General features: G+C 42.0%; 1 non-coding gene and 1 pseudogene across 1 annotated transcript; one reads left to right on the forward strand and one right to left on the reverse strand.

Annotated features, from left to right (window-relative positions):
- Positions 1-1542: 1542 nt before the first annotated feature.
- Positions 1543-15294, reverse strand: LOC131318786 (hexose carrier protein HEX6-like; annotated as a pseudogene).
- Positions 10824-10926, forward strand: LOC131321551 (small nucleolar RNA R71). Its single transcript, XR_009198582.1, has one exon. It is a non-coding gene; the product is annotated as a small nucleolar RNA R71 (small nucleolar RNA).
- Positions 15295-15502: the final 208 nt, after the last annotated feature.

Consider the following 15502-nt stretch of genomic DNA (forward strand, 5'->3'; position numbering starts at 1 on the left):
TAGAAAAGTTTGCTTAAAATTTAGACCATCCAAATATATCTGGACGGTCAGAATTACCCACACAACCAACACAACGGTTGTGCAAGTAGCATTTTTGTAAAATAATCACTACTTCCGGAAATTTTCTTTTTTTGATAATCGGATGTCCGGGTCGATTTGTTTGCATTTCGATTGATTTTGGAGCTCTGAAGTTAACGACTTGACAAATCCTCTTATGACTCCGAGGTTTTAAATATTTGGCCTCCGTCTCCGTGGAATTCAAACATGCGAGTTCATAAAGGACAAGCGCTTATCACTTTCTCATGCCAACTTGGCCAAACCCTTTGGGGTTGGCACTTCCAGGATTTTGCATGGTATCAGAGCCTACTGACGCATTGTACGAAAACTATTCTGTATATTTCATCACTCAAGGAAGATTGATTTTTTTTTTTTTCCAGAACTAACCAATAGTGAAAGAAAAATCAAATCAGTAACTACATGCCTAATATCAAGCATAATTATCTGTGATACATCAAGCTGAAAGATCTACAATTAGAGGAAGTAATACCAAATGCGATAAAATAAGGCAAATTGTTCCAACACTCCCCCGCAAATTCGGTGGTCTCAGATGGACGAGTTTGGATCGTAGGAGCTCAAATCGTTGCTTGTGGAGCTCAATTGCAAAAGGTGAGCGGTCTGATCAAATGAGCGGAACAAACTGAATACGATGACCGCCTGAGGTGACACTCTCACGAACATGGAAAACAATCCGTGCAGGGTGGTGCTAAGATTGTAACAGTACAAAGTGATATGTCTGTTAATGGGTAACTGGAGTTCTTGAAGGAGATGGGAAATCCATAAATTCTATGTACATACAAAATCCAGTCGTGGAACGTCTTGCGTTAAGTCTGCCAGCCCAACCAGAGAAGGCATGCAATGCCAAAGTACCCGAGGGAGGTCTAAAATCAAGACCATAATCCATTGTACCTTGAAGATATCGCGAATTGTGTTTGACAGCAACTAAGCGGGTGGTGCAGGGTTTGCTCATGAATTTGGCAACATGATGCCCAACATAAGAAGTAATATCAGGTTTTCTGAGAGTCGAATACTGAAGCGAGCCAACCAAGTGCCGATACTGATCAGTTGCATAAGATAACAAATCACCATCGGCAGTGGACAGTGATGTAAAACCATTTGACTTATAAGGAATGGAAAATCAATTCACTGATCACATGCCTGATATATATCCAGCCTAAGTGCCTAACTATCTGTAATTACATCAGGGAATATCACACACGTACATGTGACAAGTCAAAGCCTATAAGATATGCAATTAGAGGAAGGAAATCATACCAAATGTGTTAAAATAATTCAAATGGTTCTAACAAATCATATATCAGTTCTCTTTTACATCATCTCACACTGCCTTCAAATGAGTTCTCAAAAAAATAAGTTGACTTGTAACAGGCCAACAAATAGGTAAAACAGGATGGTCTATGAATGACCGGCTTGCTTTCTCCCTTTATCGACAAATTGGATGAATTTGTATCGTCTTTATTTTTATTTTTATTTTGTAATTGGAGAACTTTATAGTTTGAAACTTCAGCATTTCACACTATTACTCTTTAATCATAAGAAATCTAGAATTTGAGAAACTTCACAAATGATAGATGAAATTTCCAAAATTTTGTAGTTTCTCTATAACCTTTAAGCAATAACCTCCATAACTATGGAATCTTGTAATGTTACAGCAATCACATTTACGTTCCACGGCTGAATTTCCTTTGCATTGTTGAAAGTCGTTTACGGATCAGTACTCTTCACAAAAACAATTCCACCAGAGCGTAAATCACGCAACACTTCCATTCCGTTTCCCCAATTCGGGAGTATACAGGGAAATTGAATCAAAGCAGCAACTAATTCAAAAACACCGAAGTGATGAGTTTATCTACTATATCCCCACAACTCATTCTTTTTCCTCCATTTTGCTCACTTCACACTCCTGCCCCACAACTCTTTTCCAAAACCAGTGTTCCCTCCACACTCTATCCATCTGCTCAATCGGCACATTCTTTGTCTCCGGCAAAAACAAGTACACGAACAAAGTCATCATGGTCTGTCGTTTTCGCACCAAAAATATAATTTATAAAACAGGGAATTAACAATTATCCCGAAGAATAGCAGTTAAGTCCGAGATCGTCCACGGAGAGTAAAAAGCTAAGTTGCAATACGTTCAATTGATTTCTAATTTAATTCTGAAACTAAAAGGAAGTTGGATTTGGATTTGGATTTGCTTAAACTAAAATTAAACTAGAAAGCAATGAAAGAATTTTGAAACAAATGAGATAAAGGACTAGGTTTCCGATTCAGTCTCCCCTTGTAACGCAATTATTTCGAAGCCTAGGGTTTACATTCAACATTCAACCAGATCACCGTAGGGTAGCAATTCCTATCGATAATCCCCAAAAATATAATCAAGATTCGTACTCCGTATAGGTTATCTCAACACGGCACGGATCGTCTCATTGGATTTAACCACGGCACGATCCGTCTCACGTCGTATAATCTATCTCAAAGCCTATCTTGAAACATTCAAAATCATTGCATGACTGTGCTTGAAATCATGGATGCAAACGCATTCGAATATTGGAAAAATATAAAACTTCATAAAAAGTTACGAATCGATCAAGTCATACAATCAAGTTAAATATAAAACCCTAGAAATCTAACAACTACGCTAGTTGGAGAGACCTCCTCGTCACCCTAGCCAAATAGTTTAGCCGCTCATGGAGTGAGAACAAATAATCGTGAAACAAATAAACTCCATTGAGCAATAAACTAAAAACTTGCAGAGAATAAAAAGATTAAACCCTGAAGCTTGTTTTCTTCTTCCGTCGTGTTGCTACCGCTCTGGCCGAGGCGTGATCAAAAGCCGCACAACTCAATTGCTTTCTGTAAGCATGAGTAAAGCTCCTGATGGCAGTCCCGTTCTTACCGTTTCTCCGTGGGAGAAAAAGATCCTAGCATGGCAGCCCCCGTTCTCGGTTATTGCGTGGGAGAAAAAAGTGATTCCCAAAACCCTTTTTTCTTCCTTTTAATAGTGGACCACTCCAGCTGTAGTAATAAGCCGAGACTTTCTTTGGCTTCTAAAGTATCACCAATCCTTCAATTATTGGGCCCACTTTATAATTGTCCAATTCCCAGTCAATTATGATTGGGTCACAATGGGTTTTGACCCAAATAAAACTAGTCCACGCCATATAATCATTAATTGCCGCTTCGAGCTTTAATTAATTTGACGACCAGCTTTATTTTGACACGAAATAAAATTCGACTTTGCTCTTTAGCTCCAAATGTTATTCATCGGCTCAAAGAGTCCTGAAACATAATTAACAAGTATCAAACTCCAAGTACCACACTAAACGGACATAACAAACCTAAGTTAGGGGGAGTAAATAGGCATATTTACGCACCTATCACATCCCCCAACTTACACTTTGCTAGTCCCTAGCAAAGAAAAGAATAAGAAAGTAAAATTAAATAAAACATAAATAAAACAACTAGCTAAGGGATAGTTCTTTTAAACCCCCAGGTGGCCCCGGTAGGACGAGTGAAGTCTCGTGAGGGTTTTCAGCAGTGATCACCCACAAAACACCGCGGATCCTTTCACTGAGAACCCCAAAAATTGGTAATGCAACTCATCGATACACCAACACCAAAAATATAACATATGCAATAATAGTTCTACACGCTATCAAAACATAGAAATAAATCATGGTACCCAAACTTAGCGTGTGTGAGCAAAGACCTCGACTACAAGTGAACCACAACCGAGCACCCTCTCCGGACCGAGCTTCGACTTCAATTCTCACCGTGTTATCCACTCAACAACAGAAAAGACTCGAAATAGGGTGCATGTAATAAACTCTCAAAGTGTACGGATGGAAGTTATGCAATAAAGAACCAAAGTATCCCGCACACTTAGACACGAAAGGAAAGCTTTTTAAAGTGGACACAAGATCTCATGAAAGGAATGCCAAGTATTAAAGACTATATCTATCCATCGATCCACAACCAATTGCCCCTAAGATCAAATAGGACTTTTATTCGGTTATATCGTTAGGTAAGGAAAAGTGCTTCAACGGTAAGGTCAAATCATAATCAAGTGTCCGAGAATGGGCCAAAATACATAGGGCAAGTATCAATGTGCGCCCTCTTCCAACTCTTTTCAACTCCGCCATATCTCTCATATTTTTCACCCTTCACACAATTCCACAATGAAGTTCACACGTTTCTTTCTTCAAACAAATGCATAGGTGTCTTCCCCTTTTTCATTCAAGTTCTATTTTTTTTTTTACAATTTTCTCACTGTTTTTAACAATGGGGAAGAACACACCACAATTCAAGCAAATCTTTCTCAAATACACTTTCTCCACTCTCTTCAAAAATTAACCTTCACATGATTAACTTGTCATTCTCAAGACACAATATGGTTGGTGAAGCTTAACAAGAAAAAGGCTCATGTAAGAGGCTCAATGTGGCTTGCAAGGGACAAGTGTTTAAGAAAAAGAAACGAACCAGCTCAAAGCACAAAAATGGCCTACTATCATCTCCTAGGGGCAATACAACCATGTAACTTTCCATTCCCAAAAGATGAAATATTACACATGCATTAAGTCCCAATACTTAACGACAAAGATAATGAGATCGACAACGATTAAGCTTCTTCTTTTTTACGACAAACAAAGAGTTTATATGACACCACTCCAAAGGAAGATAAGGCACTAAAGCTCACATGGGCATAAGTCTCCACTAATCTAGCCATTGAAAGCACTCAAGTTACAACTCACAAGTAGTCAAAGTCCAAGAAACGTGCAGTGCAAAGATGCTAAGAGCGTATGCCAAGATAAATTCCTATCGCCAAGCTAGCAAAAAGAACTATCATGCAACATAAGTATTCAAGTAATGCTCATAGATTTTCAGCACAAGCAACCAATAAGTAAACATTGCAATCTCCAAGTCTCAAGTAGAAAGGATCCAACAAGTATTTTTTTTTTTAATTTTCAATTTTTTTTTTTGGATTTTAAAACTCTATAAACAAAAAGTAAAGCGATCCATCCCCCAACTTATAATGGCACTGTCCTCAGTGACGGCTCAACCAGAGAAAAAAAATAAAAGACAAGCTAGAGAAAGAAAGTAGAGATATCACCTCATGTAGGAGCAACAAAAAGCACGGCAAAAGAAAAGGTGGGAGTCATCCCCCAACTTGTAGCGTAAACCTGCACTTCGTTAGTCCCACAACACAAAATATAGAGAATAAAAGAAATTAAAATAAAAGACACAAAGCGAAGAAAAAGAAGGAAAAAGAAAGAAGAAAAAAGAAAAAAAAAAAATGATAACAAATACTCCCTAAAATACTCCACCAAGACAAAACGTATACACTTTCTTCACGTGAAAGACACGGGTACTACTTTTCTCCCTTGTCAAAAACTGTGGTTCCCTATTTGTTGGAAGGACAATATGTGTAGGATTCAACGATATCTTGAGAAGTGGTGCCATCATCTAATAGGCTGTCACTCCCTCTGGGGCTGCCAGATTCCTTACCCACCACTCGGTTTATGAAGCAATCTCCACCAAGTTGGATATTAAAATCAGATGGTTCAGACAGAATTCTCGCTGCTAACTACAAGCCTGCCGCCAGACCCAACCTCCTAGGTACTACATACATAGCTTTGACAAGGTGGCTATACCAGACCTTCAGAAGCCGTTCGAGCACGGCAAACACTGGAGGTCTCTCAAACTCCATAGATTTCAAGTCTCCTAGACTCATTGAAAGCACTCAAAGGTTAGGGTACACTGGGTCCACCAAATTGATGGACTCAATTTCACCCTTTTCACTCAAACCGTCCACATATGGCTTCAATCGTTGGCCATTAACCTTAGATACTTGGCCATCACGTGGATCCCGAATTTCAATCGCACCATGGGGGAAAACATGAGTAATAACATAAGGTCCATCCCACCTAGAATTCAACTTGCCCGGAAACAATTTCAAACGTGAGTTGAAGAGCCACACCTTTTGATTAGGCTCAAAGGACTTTCTGTGAATGTGCTTATCATGGAATGCTTTAGTCCTAGCCTTATAGATTTTAGAGCTCTCATATGCATCATTACGAAGTTCTTCTAATTCATTGAGTTGGAGTTTACGATTCGAACCAGCAACAGCCCTATCAAAATTAAATTTCTTAATGGCCCACATGGCCCTATGTTCCAACTCTACAGGCAAGTGACATGCTTTACCGTAAACCAACCGGTAAGGAGACATGCCAATGGGAGTTTTAAAAGCCGTACGGTAGGCCCACAAAGCGTCATCAAGCCTAAGTGACCAATCTTTCCGATCAGGTCTAACCGTTTTCTCAAGAATTGATTTAACCTCCCTATTCGAGACCTCTACTTGGCCACTAGTTTGAGGATGATAAGGTGTTGCCACCTTGTGAGTGATAGAATATTTCTTTACTAGCGCCGCAAAGTATCTGTTTAGGAAGTGGGTTCCCTCATCGCTTATAATCGCACGTGGGTAGCCAAAGCGACTAAAAATGTTACTTTGCAAGAATTCGACCACAACCTTGTGGTCATTAGTCCGCGTTGCTACCGCTTCCACCCACTTTGAGACATAATCGACTGCCACTAAAATATACTCATTCCCAAAAGAGGTTGGGAATGGTCCCATAAAATCAATTCCCCACACGTCAAAAATTTCTACCACAAGAATATCGGACAAAGGCATCATGTCTCGGTGGGATATGTTGCCAACCTTTTGGCAACGAAGGCATGCCTTGCAAAACTCATGGGCATCCTTAAAAAGTGTGGGCCAATAGAACCCGCATTGCAAGACCTTTGCCGAGGTCCTCTTACCGCTAAAATGTCCCCCACACTCGAGAGTATGACAAAAAGTCAATATGCTCTGTTGCTCACTTTCGGGGACACATCGCCGAATCACTTGATCCGAGCAATATTTGAACAACTCCGGATCCTCCCAAAAATAATTACCAACCTGCGCAAAGAATCGGTCCTTGTCTTGCTTGGACCAATGGGAAGGTATGGCGCCAGTGGCATGGTAATTTACAATATTCGCATACCAAGGGGGTTGACTATGTGACACCGAAAAAAGTTGCTCATCTGGAAAAGAGTCTTTTAAGGGTAAAGGGTCACATGCGGAGTCAATCAAGATCCTAGAGAGGTGGTCAGCTACGGAGTTTTCGGAACCTTTCTTGTCCCGGATTTCTAAGTCAAATTCTTGTAGCAACAAGACCCACCTAATCAACCTAGGTTTCGTGTCCTTCTTTGAAAGCAAGTACCGTAGCGCGGCATGGTCAGAGTACACGATAATCTTTGACCTCAAGAGGTAGGACCGAAACTTATCTAACGCAAATACTACCGCGAGCATCTCCTTCTCCGTAGTGGTATAGTTCAATTGAGCATCGGAGAGAGTCTTACTCGCATAGTAAATGGCATGAGACACCTTATCCACCCGTTGGCCAAGGACCGCGCCAACCGCATAGTCGGACGCATCACACATGATCTCAAAGGGAAGAGACCAAACAGGGGATTGCATGATCGGGGCGGAAGACAATGCAGTACGAAGCTTCACGAAGGCATTCATGCACGCATCATCAAAGACAAAAGGGGCATCCTTGGCAAGGAGGTCGCACAAGGGTTTTGAAATTTTGCTAAAGTCTCTAATGAAGCGGCGGTAAAACCCCGCATGCCCTAAAAATGAGCGGATTTGCTTGACGGTAGAAGGGGGAGGAAGCTTAGAGATAAGGTCCACTTTAGCTTTGTCGACTTCGATCCCCCTTTTAGACACGACATGACCTAGCACAATTCCCTCTTGAACCATAAAATGGCTCTTCTCCCAACTTAACACCAAATTGGTCTCCAAACAGCGCTTAAGCACCCTCTCTAGATTATGGAGACAACTCTCGAAAGACTTCCCAAAAATCGAGAAGTCGTCCATGAAGACCTCAAGAAAATTCTCCACCATATCAAAGAATATTGCCATCATGCACCTTTGAAAGGTTGCAGGTGCATTGCACAAACCAAAAGGCATCCGCCGATAGGCAAAGGTGCCAAACGGACAGGTGAATGTGGTTTTTTCTTGGTCTGCGGGGTCAACGGGCACTTGATTATAGCCTGAATAGCCATCAAGAAAACAGAAGTAACTCTGGCCCGCCAACCGTTCTAGGATTTGATCCACAAATGGAAGTGGAAAGTGATCCTTCCTAGTCATGGAATTCAACTTCCGATAATCAATGCACACTCGCCACCCCGTGGTCATGCGAGTGGGGACAGACTCACCCTTATCATTTTTCACCACGGTGATGCCTGACTTCTTAGGCACCACCTGCGTGGGACTCACCCATTTACTATCAGAGATGGTGTATATGATACCCGCATCTAACAATTTCACCACCTCTTTCATTACCACCTCTTTCATGTTGGGATTTAATCTCCGTTGCATCTCTCGAGATGGTTTGGCATCTTCCTCACAATTTATACGATGCATGCAAACGGAGGGGTCTATCCCCTTGAGGTCCGCTACCGACCACCCTAAAGCACCCTTGTGCCTCCTAAGCACATCAACAAGCTGACCCTCCTGCACGACAGTAAGGTCAGACGCGATAATCGCAGGAAGAGTATCTGTAGACCCTAAAAAGATATACTTGAGATTGGCCGGGAGTGGCTTCAGCTCAAGCTTCGGAGGGGCCTCTATAGAAGGGAGCGCAGGCTCACGTGATAAGGGTGGTAATGGTTCAAACTTGGCTCGCCATGTTGGAGGTGCATGATTGAGCACTGAGTTGACCTCTGCAATGGTTTGACCTAAGTCGTACTCCTCATGGCCATAATGGGCCAAGCACGCCTCTAAAGGGTCCTTAGTGAGAATGTAGGGAAGAGCTTCCTCCACGACATCATCTATGACATCGACTGCGAAACAGTCTTCATCCGTGGAAGGGTACTTGGTGGAATTGTAAATATTAAGCCTAACATTCATGTTTCCAAAAGACACATCCATCACCCCGGCCTTGACATGGATATTAGCATTGGCTGTAGCTAAGAAAGGACGACCAAGTATGATGGTGGTGGATTGCATGGATGCTTGGCCAGGCTCTGTGTCAAGGATGATAAAATCTGTAGGGAAAAGAAATTGGTCAACTTTGACCAATACATCCTCGACAATGCCCCTTGGGATTCTAACGGATCGGTCCGCCAACTGTAAAGTCACCGATGTGGGTTTCAACTCCCCAAACCCAAACTGCTCATACACAGAGTATGGCATAAGATTAACACTGGCCCCGAGATCCAGAAGTGCCCTTTCTATAATGTGGTCACCTATGACACATGAAATTGTGGGGGTCCCTGGATCGGGCAACTTAGGGGCAGTAGAAGTGTGGAAAACAGAGGAGACACCCTCAGCTAGAAGGACCTTTTTTGTAACATTGGTTCGAGTTCTACGCTTTTGAGTGCAAAGGTCCTTAAGAAATTTAGCGTATGAGGGGACTTGCCGAATGGCATCCAGAAGAGGAAGATTTATCTTGACTTGCTTGAAAGTCTCAATCATATCTTCCATCACAGCAGCTTTCTTAGTATAAGGAGATTGTGAATTAAGAGCCGCTGGAAAAGGGACACGTGGTACACCTGGTGGTACCACGGCGGAACTGGTGGAAGGAGAAGTAGGTGAAGTGGTATCAGTAACAAAAGGAGGCGCATCCTCCTCTTCAAGGATCTTGTCCTTTTCCTTAGGCCTAGAAACAGAAGATCGAGCATCTTGCTTTTTCGAAGTGTAATCTGTAGGCCTAGTCTCTACAACCCGGCCCGATCGAAGGGCCACAACTGCTTTAGCTTGCTCCTGGTGATGGTTAGGAGCGTGCTGCTGGTCAACTTGGAATTGACCCCTAGGATTGGAAACTGGTTGGCTGGGTAGCTTACCCTCCTCTCTCTTGCTAAGCGCATTGGCCAGTTGGCTAATTTGGGATTCTAACCGCACTATGGATTGAGTATTGGAATTACATTGTTGGCTGGTACTCTCTAATCCCTGTAGTTTTTGGAGCACAGTTTGCATCCCTTGTAACATGGTCTCATCAAAATTGGGAGACCTTTGAGGCTGGGGTGCCTGAGAAGGAGGAGGTGCTTGTTGGAAAGGCTGTGGTGCCCTTTGGGAAGCCGCTTGATTAAAAGTGCTTGGATAAGTGGGCCTTGGTTGGTTGAAACCACTTTGGTTGTGCGGTCTCTGTTGCAAAGAGGAGGGACTGCCTTGATTTTGCGTCCTCCAAGAAAAGTTTGGGTGATCTTTCCAGCCAGCATTGTATGTGGGAGAAAATGGGTCGTAGCCTGGCCTGGAGAACCCTTGTGCAGCACTAACTTGCTCTTGCACAAACTCTGGATATTGGGAAGCAGAAGGACAATCAGTGATGTAATGCATGGGACTAGCACAAATCCCACACGCCTCCTGAAAAGTGGGCGGATGATGTCCCACAGGGAGAGGATGTTGACCTGAAGTGATTAATTCTTTCAATGTTTGGGTCAAGGCAGCTACTTGATGTGTAAGGTCATTAGAGGGCTGAACCTCATAGACCCCTCTCTGTTTGGAAGAACTAGACGCTGCCCCTCTCGAATGTCTGAGGGACGATGCACGATGTTGAGAGTTTTCACTAAGATTTTCGAATAACTTCCATGCATCATTCACATTCTTATGCAGAAAGGTCCCACCACTAGAAGAATCAACCAGTTGGCGGTGTGGTTCAGTCAAACCCTGGTAAAAAGACTGAACAAGCTGCCACTTGGGGATAGCATGGTGAGGACACGTCCTAAGAAGGTCATTGAATCTCTCCCAAGATTCATGAAACTGTTCTCCATCGTGTTGGGTAAATCCGGTGATCTCTTGTCTATGAAGAGTTGTCTTACCGATGGAGAAATATTTCTTTAGGAACTCTTCGCACATCTGAGTCCAAGAGGTGATGGAGTTTGCCGGTAAGGAGTTCAACCACTGTTTGGCCTTATCCTTTAACGAGAATGGGAAAAGGAGTAATTTCAATGCATCCTTATCAAAGTCACGAATGCAAATAATTTTGCTCGTTTCCATGAATTGGTTCAAGTGATCATAAGGATCCTCGTTTGGTTTCCCATAAAATGAGGGCAACATCTGTAAAGTGCCCGGCCTTATCTCGTATTGGTTGGCTCTTACCGTGGGCATGACTATGCACGAAGTGGACTCATACTCATTTGGAATAAAATACTCCACCAATGGGGAGCCCTGTTCCCCACCAGCTGCCCCTGTTTGGTCGCCCATTACGTCAAAGTTTATATTACGAGCAATTGGGCGCTCACGTTTTGCTTTAACAGACTTCTTAAAAGATCTAAGGGTTTTGTCAAAATCAGGATCGATATCAGACGCTCTCTCAGGTGATAGTGACCGATATCGACGCATAAATATTAAAAAACCCTAATTCCACTACCGTTTCAGCTATCCAACAATAAAGTAATTGAAAAGAGAACTCACAGTGGGTGAACGAAATCGCTTTGATCTGCTTGGCCACCAATAAATTCAACTCCGCAATCCTTGTGATTTTCAAAAACCTGAAAAAGCTAAAACAGACTAACAGGAAAAAAAAATTAAATAAACAAAGAATTAAACTAAAAACAAATCAAAAATACGCAACCGTGTTTTAACTCCCCGGCAACGGCGCCAAAATTTGGTCTTTCGTTTTCGCACCAAAAATATAATTTATAAAACAGGGAATTAACAATTATCCCGAAGAATAGCAGTTAAGTCCGAGATCGTCCACGGAGAGTAAAAAGCTAAGTTGCAATACGTTCAATTGATTTCTAATTTAATTCTGAAACTAAAAGGAAGTTGGATTTGGATTTGGATTTGCTTAAACTAAAATTAAACTAGAAAGCAATGAAAGAATTTTGAAACAAATGAGATAAAGGACTAGGTTTCCGATTCAGTCTCCCCTTGTAACGCAATTATTTCGAAGCCTAGGGTTTACATTCAACATTCAACCAGATCACCGTAGGGTAGCAATTCCTATCGATAATCCCCAAAAATATAATCAAGATTCGTACTCCGTATAGGTTATCTCAACACGGCACGGATCGTCTCATTGGATTTAACCACGGCACGATCCGTCTCACGTCGTATAATCTATCTCAAAGCCTATCTTGAAACATTCAAAATCATTGCATGACTGTGCTTGAAATCATGGATGCAAACGCATTCGAATATTGGAAAAATATAAAACTTCATAAAAAGTTACGAATCGATCAAGTCATACAATCAAGTTAAATATAAAACCCTAGAAATCTAACAACTACGCTAGTTGGAGAGACCTCCTCGTCACCCTAGCCAAATAGTTTAGCCGCTCATGGAGTGAGAACAAATAATCGTGAAACAAATAAACTCCATTGAGCAATAAACTAAAAACTTGCAGAGAATAAAAAGATTAAACCCTGAAGCTTGTTTTCTTCTTCCGTCGTGTTGCTACCGCTCTGGCCGAGGCGTGATCAAAAGCCGCACAACTCAATTGCTTTCTGTAAGCATGAGTAAAGCTCCTGATGGCAGTCCCGTTCTTACCGTTTCTCCGTGGGAGAAAAAGATCCTAGCATGGCAGCCCCCGTTCTCGGTTATTGCGTGGGAGAAAAAAGTGATTCCCAAAACCCTTTTTTCTTCCTTTTAATAGTGGACCACTCCAGCTGTAGTAATAAGCCGAGACTTTCTTTGGCTTCTAAAGTATCACCAATCCTTCAATTATTGGGCCCACTTTATAATTGTCCAATTCCCAGTCAATTATGATTGGGTCACAATGGGTTTTGACCCAAATAAAACTAGTCCACGCCATATAATCATTAATTGCCGCTTCGAGCTTTAATTAATTTGACGACCAGCTTTATTTTGACACGAAATAAAATTCGACTTTGCTCTTTAGCTCCAAATGTTATTCATCGGCTCAAAGAGTCCTGAAACATAATTAACAAGTATCAAACTCCAAGTACCACACTAAACGGACATAACAAACCTAAGTTAGGGGGAGTAAATAGGCATATTTACGCACCTATCACATCACCACCGCCCATCCCCCAAAAAAGAAGAAAATACCGGACTTGAAATGGCATAACATGGCCAGAAACGTTTGAGCAACAACGAAAGTGAAGAAAAAGTTCACTGCCACATTGATACTTTGCCCTGCTGACCGTATCTCCAGCGAAAAAATTTCACTGGGAATTAACCATCCCAATGGCCCCCATGACCAACCAAACCCGGCAACATAGATACAGATAAAGATTAGGACCACAAGAGCATACCCTTTGCTCACCCCTCCATGGTCCCCTAACTGAGCTGCCATTATGCTTCCGACGATTATCTGTGAAACCAGCATTTGTACTCCCCCAACCATGAGCAGAACTCTCCGCCCAATTTTATCGACTATCAACATTGATATGAAGGTTGAGATTGTACCCACAACCCCCGTCACAACTGCTGCTGAAAGGAGCGATGCACTTTCACTTAGACCTATGGTCCGAAAAAGTACTGGAGCATAGAATGAAATAACATTAATTCCAGTAACCTGTTGAAAGAACGGTATAGCTATTGCCATGACTAGTTGAGGCCTATATTGTCTTTGTATGATTTTCTTGAACGGGTGTTTGACGGTTTTTGATGTATCACTTGCTTTGATGAGATCATCTAGCTCGGCTTGGACGTTTTCGGTGCCTCTGATCCGTTGTAGCATTGCCTTGGCCTTTTGATGATCAGACATTCGCTGAATCAAACTGTTGGGTGTCTCTGGGAGGAATAGGGATCCTATAGTCAGAACTGAAGCAGGGACTGCTGCCATGGCAAGGGAGATTCTCCAACCCATCCACCCTCGATCTTTTCGGTTCCATAGTTAATGAGGTTTGCTGAAAGAACACCAATGCCAACGCAGAACTGGAAGCCATTGTTGATTGCACCTCTATATCTTGGTGGAGCCATTTCTGAAAGATAAAGTGGGACTGACTACAAAACAAGCTTAATTAGCAGCATCACTTAAGCTTTTTGGACTTTTATGTCAATTCAATTTGCTTTCTTGCTACATACCTGATTTGCAAAGCCAACGCCCACACCAAGCAAGACACGGCCAAAAATTAGCATGAAGACATTGACAGCTGCACCACTGAGGGTGGCGCCTGTCAAAAATGCAGCTCCTCCGCAAAGGATTGAGGGCTTGCGCCCAAATGCTTTAGTGATTGATGAGGCAAAGAAGGATGCTATTAGGCCGGCGATATAGAGGGAGGATGTGAATGAGGTCAACAACTGGCTGCAAATTTGCAGTAGTTGCTTATCTTAGTATCTTCTTTCATCTTAGTGTAAACCTCTGGAAAGAATTTCTCCAGGAATGGCTCCATGGAGGTCACTCCACCTTCACATTTACTTGCATGTCTTAGTATTATAGAAACAAAAGACAACAAACTTTGAGAGAAAATTTGTGAATGTAACCCTATTATCCGAAAGAAACAAGAAGATTTGTTTGAACCCCGAGGCCAAATTCATATGAAATCCCATGGTGTATTTGATACAAGATACTCTTTAGTCTTTATGAACCTAGATAACGAGGGAAACATAGCGGATCAGCTTGTGTTTCTGTTCACTCTTGGGATTGGAAAATAATTTAGTCATATGTTTAGTTAGGTGATCACAACTTCCTTCTCCCTTATTGATTTCCAAATTCTATGAGCTACTATGAGAGTTGGCAAAATTCGTTTTTTATGGAGAATCCTTCCACTTGAGAGAGAGAGAGAGAGAGAGAGAGAGAGAGAGAGAGAGAGAGAGAGAGAGAGACCTGAAATACCAATGTCGTATCCGAAGATAACTCCTCCTGTGGCAGCTACCACGCAGGATAACAGAACAAATGAGGTCATCCTCCCATTGTACTCCCCACCGTTCTTTATCACCATTCCCGCTGCCATGGATTCCACCAATTTCACTCTCCTCCTCTCAAACTCGCAGTCACAGACAGAGAGAAAGAGAGAGACTTCAAAGCTGTAAATCACAGGAAGATTGAACAGTCCAATGTGGCTGCTAGACATCAGCATCAGTATAGTCACTGTAAGATATTCATGGCACAAAAATATTACCCATTTCTTTGACTATAAGGAGCACGTGGGATTGAATAATTGAGCGAAAAGATTTGTAGTCTTCTGTGCTTCCTTTTTCCACCAACATAATTTGTAGTCTTCTGTGGAAAATTTTCACTTCGGAACAAAAGTTCTCAACGGATCCATGACTAAGAGAAGCCCAAAACTATTGGGATTTGTCCCACATCGATTAAATATCTCCTCCAAACTAGTAGCCAATTGGTTTGGAGTTGGATGCTTTAACATGGTATCAAAGCTAGAGTTTCGGAGGCTTTTCCCCTTTGTTTGTGCCATAGTTGCACTTTATTTCATTGTGATTCGTGTGTTCCGAATCCTTTGTTGACCTCTC

This window comes from Rhododendron vialii, chromosome 3a, assembly GCF_030253575.1.
Source record: "Rhododendron vialii isolate Sample 1 chromosome 3a, ASM3025357v1".
In the NCBI taxonomy this organism is placed as follows: Eukaryota; Viridiplantae; Streptophyta; class Magnoliopsida; order Ericales; family Ericaceae; genus Rhododendron; species Rhododendron vialii.